The sequence below is a fragment of the Arachis hypogaea genome, chromosome 15 (assembly GCF_003086295.3).
Source record: "Arachis hypogaea cultivar Tifrunner chromosome 15, arahy.Tifrunner.gnm2.J5K5, whole genome shotgun sequence".
NCBI classification, from domain to species: Eukaryota; Viridiplantae; Streptophyta; class Magnoliopsida; order Fabales; family Fabaceae; genus Arachis; species Arachis hypogaea.
The window spans coordinates 116,282,494-116,292,108 of record NC_092050.1 but is presented as its reverse complement, the minus strand read 5'-3'; the positions used below and the strand labels follow the sequence as shown (position 1 = coordinate 116,292,108).

Here is a 9,615-nt window from a genome sequence, read left to right as displayed (position 1 = left end):
TGGTATTATGATTACATGGATTGTCTAAAGTTAGGTGGAAAGTTTAAGTTAATTAAGGATTCAGATTTTAGTCCACTTGACCAAATACAATCCTACCTTGACCCTAACCCCATTACAACCCTTAAAAGACCTATTGATATGTGTATCTATGCATTAAATTTATGTTGATTGTTAGATGAAGAGCAAGCCTTAGAAAGCAAGGTTAGTGGAGAATTGAGAGAATCGAACCTAAAACACTTGAGTGATTAGAGTGTATACACTACCAGTGAGGGTTCGATGCTCAATTCCTTGTTCCCTGCTTTCATGAGTTATTTTCTTCTTGCAAGTCTATTTGTACTTCATTTTCATGATTTGAATTAGTGAAATCCAGTTCATATTTCTTCTTGAAGGATTTGTTTACTTTTAACTAAGTAGGTAGAATCATTTTGCATGTAGTTGCATTCATATAGATAGGCTGCATTTCATACTTTCTTACATTCCTCTTCATCTTTATAGCTTCTCTTGAGCTTAGCATGAGGACATGCTAATGTTTAAGTGTGGGGAAGTTGATAAACCACTATTTTATGGTTTATCTTGTACTAAATTGAGTAGATTTTATCAACTCTTTACCCACTTATTCATACTATTTGCATGGTTTTACATTTGCCTTCCTAATTATGTGCTTTGATTGAAAATATGCTTCTTTGGTCTTAAGTTCCCTATGTTTAATACTCTCTTATTACCATTAGATGCCTTGATATGTGTGTTAAGTGAGTTCAGAGATTACAGGGCAGGAATGGCTCAGAGGATGGAAAGGAAGCATGCAAAAGTGGAAGGAATACAAGAAGTTAGAGAAATTGCTAAGCTGTCCAGCCTGACCTCTTCGCACTCGAACGGCTATAACTTTAGCTACAGAGGTCCAAACGATGCGGTTTTAGTTTCGTTGGAAAGCTAACATCCGGGGCTTCAATTTGATATATAATATGCCATAGTTGCCCTGACGCTAGGTGACGCGACCGTGTGACCCATGCGGCCTCGTCGCAGTGATGAAAATCAGCGTGTTTGAATTCGCAACCAGCGAATTCTGGGCTGTTTCTGACCCAGTTCTCGGCCTAGAAAACACAGATTAGAGGCTATAAAGTGGGAAAATGCATCCATTCATGAACAGGCTTTCATATTCACAATTTTAGTTTTAGATGTAGTTTTTAGAGAGAGAGGTTCTCTCCTCTCTCTTAGGATTAGGATTTAGGATTTCTCTTAGTTTTAGGAGTAACTCTCAATCCCAGGTTCAATGTTCTTTTATTTATTTTTTCAATATAATTTATGAACATCTGTGTCAGGTTTAAGTTCTTTTGTTAATGCAATTTGAGGTATTTCAGTTTAATATTGCTTTCTTTTATTTACATGATTATTGCTTCTCATCTGAAGGCATTTTTATTCCAGTAGATTTACTTTTCCCCGTTTGGTTTTGGTTAAGAAATCAGTAACTCAGGAGTTATCCAATTTAACAGTATAATTGATAATTGTTATCTTGCCAATTAAGTTGAACTTCAATAATCCCAATCTTTTCTTAGGAAATAAATAGGATTCGAAGATCAAACCAATTTGTCCCTTGACTTTCCTTTGCTTTAGTAAAGGTCAACTAAGTGGAATTAAGATTCAACTTTCATTATTATTGATAAGGATAACTAAGTCTAGACTTCCAATTTCTTATACCTTGCCAAGAGATTTTATTATTATTATTTTATTTTACTTGTCATATAACATATTCCCTCCTTACTTCCAAAACCCCCAATTTACAATCTTCATAACCAATAATAAGAACATACTTCCCTGCAATTCCTTGAGAAGACGACCTGAGGTTTAAATACTCGGTTATCAATTTCAAAGGGGTTTGTTATTTGTGACAACCAAAACGTTTGTACGAAGGGATTTCTGTTGGTTTAGAGACTATATCTGCAACGCGACTGTTTTTATAAAATTCTTTACTGACAAAAATCTCAACGTCACTAATCCTGAGACAAAGGTGGGAAGAAACATGGTTCAGGAATTCTATGCAAATGTGTGACAAACAGATAGGCAGAGAAGGGCCAGAATCACCTTTTACACCTTTAAAACCATGGTCAGAGGGAAAGCTATTTACTTCCACATTGAAAAAATAAGAGAGGTCTTCAAGCTGCAGCAACTACAAGATGATCTGGATTCCTTCAGTAAGAGAATGGTGAGATCAGATAAGCGCTTAGACCAAATTCTGAAGGATATATGCATCCTTGGAACCAAGTGGACAACCAACACAAAGGGTGTCCCAAATCAACTCAAGAGAGGGGATCTCAAACCAGTCGCCAGAGGCTGGCTGGACTTCATTGGGAGTTCCATATTGCCCACCAGTAACCGCTCTGAGGTTACCCTCAAAAGAGAAGTCATGATCCATTGTATTATGCAGAGAAATGAAGTGGAGGTTTAATGAGCGGATAATTTATACGCTTTTTGGCATTGTTTTTAGTATGTTTTTAGTATATTTTAATTAGTTTTTATTATATTTTTATTACTTTTTAAATAAAAATCAATCTTCTGGACTTTACTATGAGTTTGTGTGTTTTTCTGTAATTTCAGGTATTTTCTGGCTGAAATTGAAGGACCTGAGCAAAAATCTGATTCCGAGGCTGAAAAAGGACTGCATATGCTGTTGGATTCTGACCTCCCTGCACTCGAAGTGGATTTTCTGGAGCTACAAAAGCCCAATTGGCGCGCTCTCAATTGCGTTGGAAAGTAGACATCCTGGGCTTTCTAGCAATATATAATAGTCCATACTTTACCGAGATTTGATGGCCCAAACAGGCGTTCCAAGTCAGCTCAAGAATTCTGGCGTTTAACTCTAAAACTGGCACAAAAGCTGGCATTTAACTCCAAAAAAAGTCTCTACACATGGAAGCTTCAATGCTCAGCCCAAGCACACACCAAGTGGACCCGGAAGAAGATTTCTGCATTAATTACTGATTTCTGTAAACCCTAGGCTACTAGTTCTCTATAAATAGGACCTTTTGCTATTGTATTAGAGAGATCTTTTGGACGTATAGTCCCTAGACCTTGGGGGCTAACCATTCAGCCATGCTTACACCATTATCACTTTTGTATTTTCAACGGTGGAGTTTCTACACACCATAGATTAAGGTGTGGAGCTCTGCTGTTCTTCATGAATTAATACAATTACTATTGTTTTTCTATTCAACTCAAGTCTATTTCTTCTCCAAGATATGCATTCTCACCTATGAACGCGTGACTGACAACCACTTCCGTTCTACATGAAAACAAGCTTGAATGTGTATCTCTTGGGTTTCTAATCTAAGATTGGAACCTTCGTGGTATATGCTAGAATTATTGGCGGTCATTCCTGAGATCCGAAACGTCTAAACCTTGTCTATGGTATTTTGAGTAGGATCTGGGAAGGGATGACTATGACGAGCTTCAAACTCGCGATTGTTGGGCGTGTGACAGACGCAAAAGGATCAATGGATCCTATTCCAGCATGATCGAGAACCGACAGATGATTAGCCGTGCGGTGACAGCGCATTTGGAACGTTTTCACTGAGAGGACGGGAAGTAGCCATTGACAATGGTGATGCCCAACATAAAGCTTGCCATGGAAAGGAGTATGAATGATTGGAAGAAGGCAATAGGAAAGCAGAGGTTCAGGAGGAACAAAGCATCTTCATACGCTTATCTGAAATTCCAACCGAAGAATTACATAAGTATCTCTATCTTTATTTTATGTTTTATTTATCTTTCAATTATCAATTCTCCATCACAATCTGAATTCGCCTGACTGAGATTTACAAGGTGACCATAGCTTGCTTCAAGCCGACAGTCTCCGTGGGATCGACCCTTACTCACGTAAGGTTTATTACTTGGACGACCCAGTGCACTTGCTGGTTAGTTGTGCGGAATTGTGACAAAGTGTGATTCACGTTTGAGAGCTCCAAGTCCTTTGGTGCCATTGTTGATGATCACAATTTCGTGCACCAAGTTTTTGGCGCCGTTGCCGGGGATTGTTCGAGTTTGGACAACTGACGGTTCATCTTGTTGCTTAGATTAGGTACTTTTCTTTTTATTTTTTAGAATTTTTAAGAATGAATTCTAGAGTTTCAAGGTGATGCTCTTATCATCACAAAAGCTTATTGATTCTCATCAATTTAGCTGCTGAATGTAATGTCCTGCTGAAGCTTGGCCAACCATGTCTAATCTTTTTAGACTAAAGCTTTAGACTAACATTGCATGATTCCTGGAATTCTTATTAAAAGTTTTGAATCACTTTATTTTCTTTTCACTCAATTTTCGAAAAATCACAAAAAAAAAAATTTATAAAATCATAAAAATCAAAAATATTTTATGTTTCTTGTTTGATTCTAGTATCAATTTTTAAGTTTGGTGTCAATTGCATGTCTTTATTCTTCTTGCATTTTTCGAAAACATGCATTATGTTCTTCATTAATCTTCAAGTTGTTCTTGATGATTTCATTGCTCTGATCTTTAAATTCTCTTATTTTGTGTGTTTTGTTGTTTCTCATATGCATTCTCAATTTGTTAGTGTCTCTTATATGAAAATTTTTAAGTTTGGTGTCCTGCATGCATTGTTTGTTTGATTTGAGTTTCCTAAGATTAATTATATTTTGATTGTTTCTCATCATTGAAAAATTCAAAAAAAAAAATTCTCAAAACTATGTCTTTTCAAGTCAATAATACAGAGAATTGAAGATTCAGAACATTCAGCAGAGGAATTAAACAGAAAAAGCTGGGCGTTCAAAACGCCCAGTGAAGAAGGAAAACTGGCGTTTAAACGCCAGCCAGGGTACCTGGCTGGGAGTTTAACGCCCGAAAAGGTATCATTTTGGGCGTTAAACGCCAGAATGGATGCCATTCTGGGCGTTTAACGCCAGGATGACACTAGAGAGAAGATTTTGTTTTTAATTCAAATCTTTTTCAAATTTTCATAATTTTTCAAAATCAAATCTTTTTTAAATCATATCTTTTCAATCATATCTCTTCAAAATCAATTACTTTCCATTTTTTTATATAATTTTCGAAAATCCTTGCTATAATTAATAATTTACTTCAAAATTTTCAAGTTGTTACTTGCCTATTAAGAAAGGATCAAATTTTAAATTTTAAGAATCATATCTTTTAATTTCTTGTTAGTCAAGTAATCAACTTTAATTTTAAAACTTTCTTTTTTTTAAATTGATTTTCAATCATATCTTCTCAATCATATCTTTTCAATAACATCTTTTTCAAAATTAACTCTCAATCATATCTTTTTTATTTCTAATTTCTAAATCTTTTTCAAAAATCACTTAATTTCTTTCCCAATCTTAATTTTCGAAAATCTCAATCAAATTTTCAAATTTCTTTTTATTATTTCAAAATCTTTTTAATTTATTTTCAAAAATTCTTCCCCTCTTCTCACATCCTTCTATTTAAGGGACTAAAACTCCCCCTCAAGGTGTAATTCGAACTCTATCCCTCTTGATAAGTTCGAATTCTCTTCTATCTACCTCCTCTTTCTATTCTTCTTTTTCTCTGACACCTCAAGGAATCTCTATACTGTGACATAGATGATTTTTTACTTTCTTGTTCTCTTCTCTTTCATATGAGCAGGAACAAAGATAAGGGCATACTTGTTCAAGCTGATCCTGAACTTGAAAGGACCTTGAAGAGAAAGCTAAGAGAAGCTAAAGCACAATTCTCTCTAGAGGGCCTAACAGAGCTTTTCAAGGAAGAAGAAACCATGGCAGTCGAAAACAACAATGCTAACAATGCAAAGAAGGTGCTTGGTGACTTTACTGCACCTACTCCCGACTTCTATGGGAGAAGCATCTCAATCCCTGCCATTGGAGCAAACAACTTTGAGCTTAAGCCTCAATTAGTTTCTCTAATGCAACAGAATTGCAAGTTTCATAGACTTCCATTGGAAGATCCTCATCAGTTCTTAGCTAAATTCTTGCAAATCTGTGACACTGTCAAGACCAATGGGGTTGACCCTGAAGTCTACAGACTTATGCTTTTTCCTTTTGCTGTAAGAGACAGAGCTAGGACATGGTTGGATTCACAACCTAAAGAAAGCCTGAACTCTTGGGAAAAGCTAGTCAATGCCTTCTTGGCAAAGTTCTTTCCACCTCAAAAATTGAGCAAGCTTAGAGTGGAAGTCCAAACCTTCAGACAGAAGGAAGGAGAATCCCTCTATGAAGCATGGGAAAGATACAAGTAATTGATCAAAAGATGTCCTTCTGACATGCTTTCTGAATGGAGCATTGGTGCATGAATTGTGAATCACAACTCGTACCACTAACCAGTAAGTGCATTGGGTCGTCCAAGTAATACCTTACGTGAGTAAGGGTCGATCCCACGGAGATTGTTGGTTTGAAGCAAGCTATGGTTATCTTGCAACTCTTAGTTAGGATATTAATTTGTGGTTATCAGTTGACTTGCAAATGAACAAGAGAGCATGAATTAAAGGTTACTTGTTATGCAGTAATGGAGAATATGTTGGGGTTCGGAGATGCTTTGTCTTCTGAATTTTAGCTTTTCTCTTGTATTCCTCTTTCCTCATGCATGCAAAAGTGCAAAGTTCCTTCCATGGCAAGATGTGTGTTGGTGGATCACCGTTGTCAATGGCTACCATCCATCCTCTCAGTGAAAAGGGTCAACATGCGCTGTCACTACACGGCTAATCATCTGTCGGTTCCCACTCATGCTGGAATAGGATCCATTGATCCTTTTGCGTCTGTCACTACGCCCGACACTCGCGAGTTTGAAGCTCGTCACAGCCATCCAATCCTAGAATCCTACTCAGAATACCACAGACAAGGTTTAGACTTTCTGGATTCTCATGAATGCTGCCATCAATCTAGCTTATACCACAGAGATTCTGATTAAGGAATCTAAGAGATACTCATTCAATCTGATGTAGAACGGAGGTGGTTGTCAGGCACATGTTCATGGATTGAGGAAGGTGATGAGGGTCACGGATCATCACCTTCTTTATAATTAAGCGCGAATGAATATCTTAAATAGGAACACGCATGTTTGAATGGAAAACAGAAATAGTTACATTAATTCATCGAAACACAACAGAGCTCCTTACCCCCAACAATGGAGTTTAGAGACTCATGCCATCAGAGATTACAAAGTTCAGATCTAAAATGTCATGAGATACCAAATAAATCTCTAAAAGTTGTTTAAATACTAAACTAGTAACCTAGGTTTACAAAAAATGAGTAAACTATGATAGGTAATGCAGAAATCCACTTTTGGGGCCCACTTGGTGTGTGCTGGGGCTGAGACTTAAGCTTCTCATGTGCCTGGGCTGTTTTGGGCGTTCAACGCTAGGTTGTAACCTGTTTCTGGCGTTGAACTCCAACTTGTAACCTGTTTCTGGCGCTGGACGCCAGACTGCAACATGGAACTGGCGTTGAACGCCAGTTTATGTCATCTATCCTTGAGCAAAGTATGGACTATTATATATTGCTAGAAAGCCGTGGATGTCTACTTTCCAACGCAATTAGAAGCGCACCAATTGGACTTCTGTAGCTCCATAAAATCCACTCCGAATGCAGAGAGGTCAAAATCCAACAGCATCAGCAGTCCTTTTTCAGCCCGAATCAGATTTTTGCTCAGCTCCCTCAATTTCAGCCAGAAAATATCTGAAATTACAGAAAAACACACAAACTCATAGTAAAGTCCAGAAATATGAATTTTTCCTAGAAACTAATGAAAATATACTAAAAACTTAACTAAAACATCCTTAAAACTACATGAAATTAACCCCAAAAAGCGTATAAAATATCCGCTCATCACAACACTAAACTTAAACTGTTGCTTGTCCCCAAGAAACTAGACAAATAAAATAGAATACAAATAAGTCACGAAGCAATAATATCTCAGAGTTTTTGAGTAAAGCTCAGATTCTAATTAAATGAGCGGGACTAGTAGCTTTTTGCTTCCAAACAGTTTTGGCATCTCACTTTATCCATTGAAGCTCAGAATGATTGGCATCTATAGGAACTTAGAATTCAGATAGTGTTATTGATTCTCCTATTTCAGTATGTTGATTCTTGAACACATCTACTTTTATGAGTCTTGGCCGTGGCCCTAAGCACTTTGTTTTCCAATATTACCACCAGAGACATAAATGCCACAGACACATAATTGGGTGAACCTTTTCAAATTGTGACTCAGCTTTGCTAAAGTCCCCAATTAGAGGTGTCCAGGGTTCTTAAGCACACTCTTCTTTTTACTTTGGACCTTGACTTTAACCGCTCAGTCTCAAATTTTCACTTGACACCTTCACGCCACAAGCACATGGTTAGGGACAGCTTGGTTTAGCCGCTTAGGCCAGGATTTGATTCCTTTAGGCCCTCCTATCCACTGATGCTCAAAGCCTTGGATCCTTTTTATTACCCTTGCCTTTTGGTTTTAAGGGCTATTGGCTTTTTCTGCTTGCTTTTTTTTTTTTGCAAGCTTTGTATTCACTGCTTTTTCTTGCTTCAAGAATCATTTTTATGATTTTTCAGATTATCAATAACATGTCTCATGTTCATCATTCTTTCAAGAGCCAACATATTTAACATTCAAGAACATCAAATTCCAAAGACATATGCTCTGTTCAGGCATTCATTCAGAAGGCAGAAAGCAATTTCACCACATGTAATTAATTAGAATTTCTTTTATTAAAAACTCGAAAAATATTGCCTCCTTATTCTAAAGAAAATCTTCCATTTTATTCATGTTTAATGATGATGAGAAAAATAAATTATAGCTTAATTGGAGATAAAATAACTACTAATTACTACTATAACTTCTAAGGTAAAACTCAAATAAGAACAATTATCACAGAGTTAAGACTAAGATTAGAGCTCAACAACCTTGAGTTTGGGATGTGGATGTTCCTCTAGTCTGTGGAGTGCTTGGTCCTTCAAGAGATAACTTCTGACGCTTTAGTTCCTTTAAGTCACGCCCTTGCTCTTCTTGTTCCCTGAGCAGTTTGCAGAGCATACTGTTTTGATTTTGCTGTTCTTCCGTTATTTGGTCCATAGATTCTTGCAACTTGGTAACAGATGCTTCAAGCTGTTCCCAATATTCAAATTGAGGGACTTCCGAGAGAAATTCTTGCGCCCTCCTCTTGATGGGGTCATCCTGCACTTGTTGTTTTTCCATTGTGGTTTTAGTGATTGGTTGCTCCACTGAGATGTACTCCGTTATTCCCATTCTTACTCCAGCATCTTTGCAGAGCATAGAGATTAGGCTTGGATAAGCCAACCTGGCATCTTTGGAGTTCTTGTTTGCAAGTATGTAAAATTCAGATGGAATCAGTTGATGAACTTCCACTTCTTTTCCCAACATAATGCAATGGATCATCACTGCTCTTTTAACGGTGACTTCAGAACGGTTGCTAGTGGGCAATATAGAACGCCCAATGAAGTCCAGCCATCCTCTGGCGACTGGTTTGAGATCTTCTCTCTTGAGTTAATTTGGGACACCCTTGCTGCTGGTGGTCCACCTGGCTCCAGGGATGCATATATCCTCTAGAATCTTATCCAGGCCCTTGTTTGTTCTCATCATTCTCCTATTGAAGGAGTCTGG

The 9,615-nt window shown here is 37.3% G+C and overlaps 1 non-coding gene across 1 annotated transcript; it reads right to left on the bottom strand.

The window, feature by feature from the left end:
* Nucleotides 1-6,163: 6,163 nt before the first annotated feature.
* LOC112753760 (small nucleolar RNA R71) lies at nucleotides 6,164-6,271 on the bottom strand. Its single transcript, XR_003178129.1, has one exon. It is a non-coding gene; the product is annotated as a small nucleolar RNA R71 (small nucleolar RNA).
* Between the last annotated feature and the right edge of the window lie 3,344 nt (nucleotides 6,272-9,615).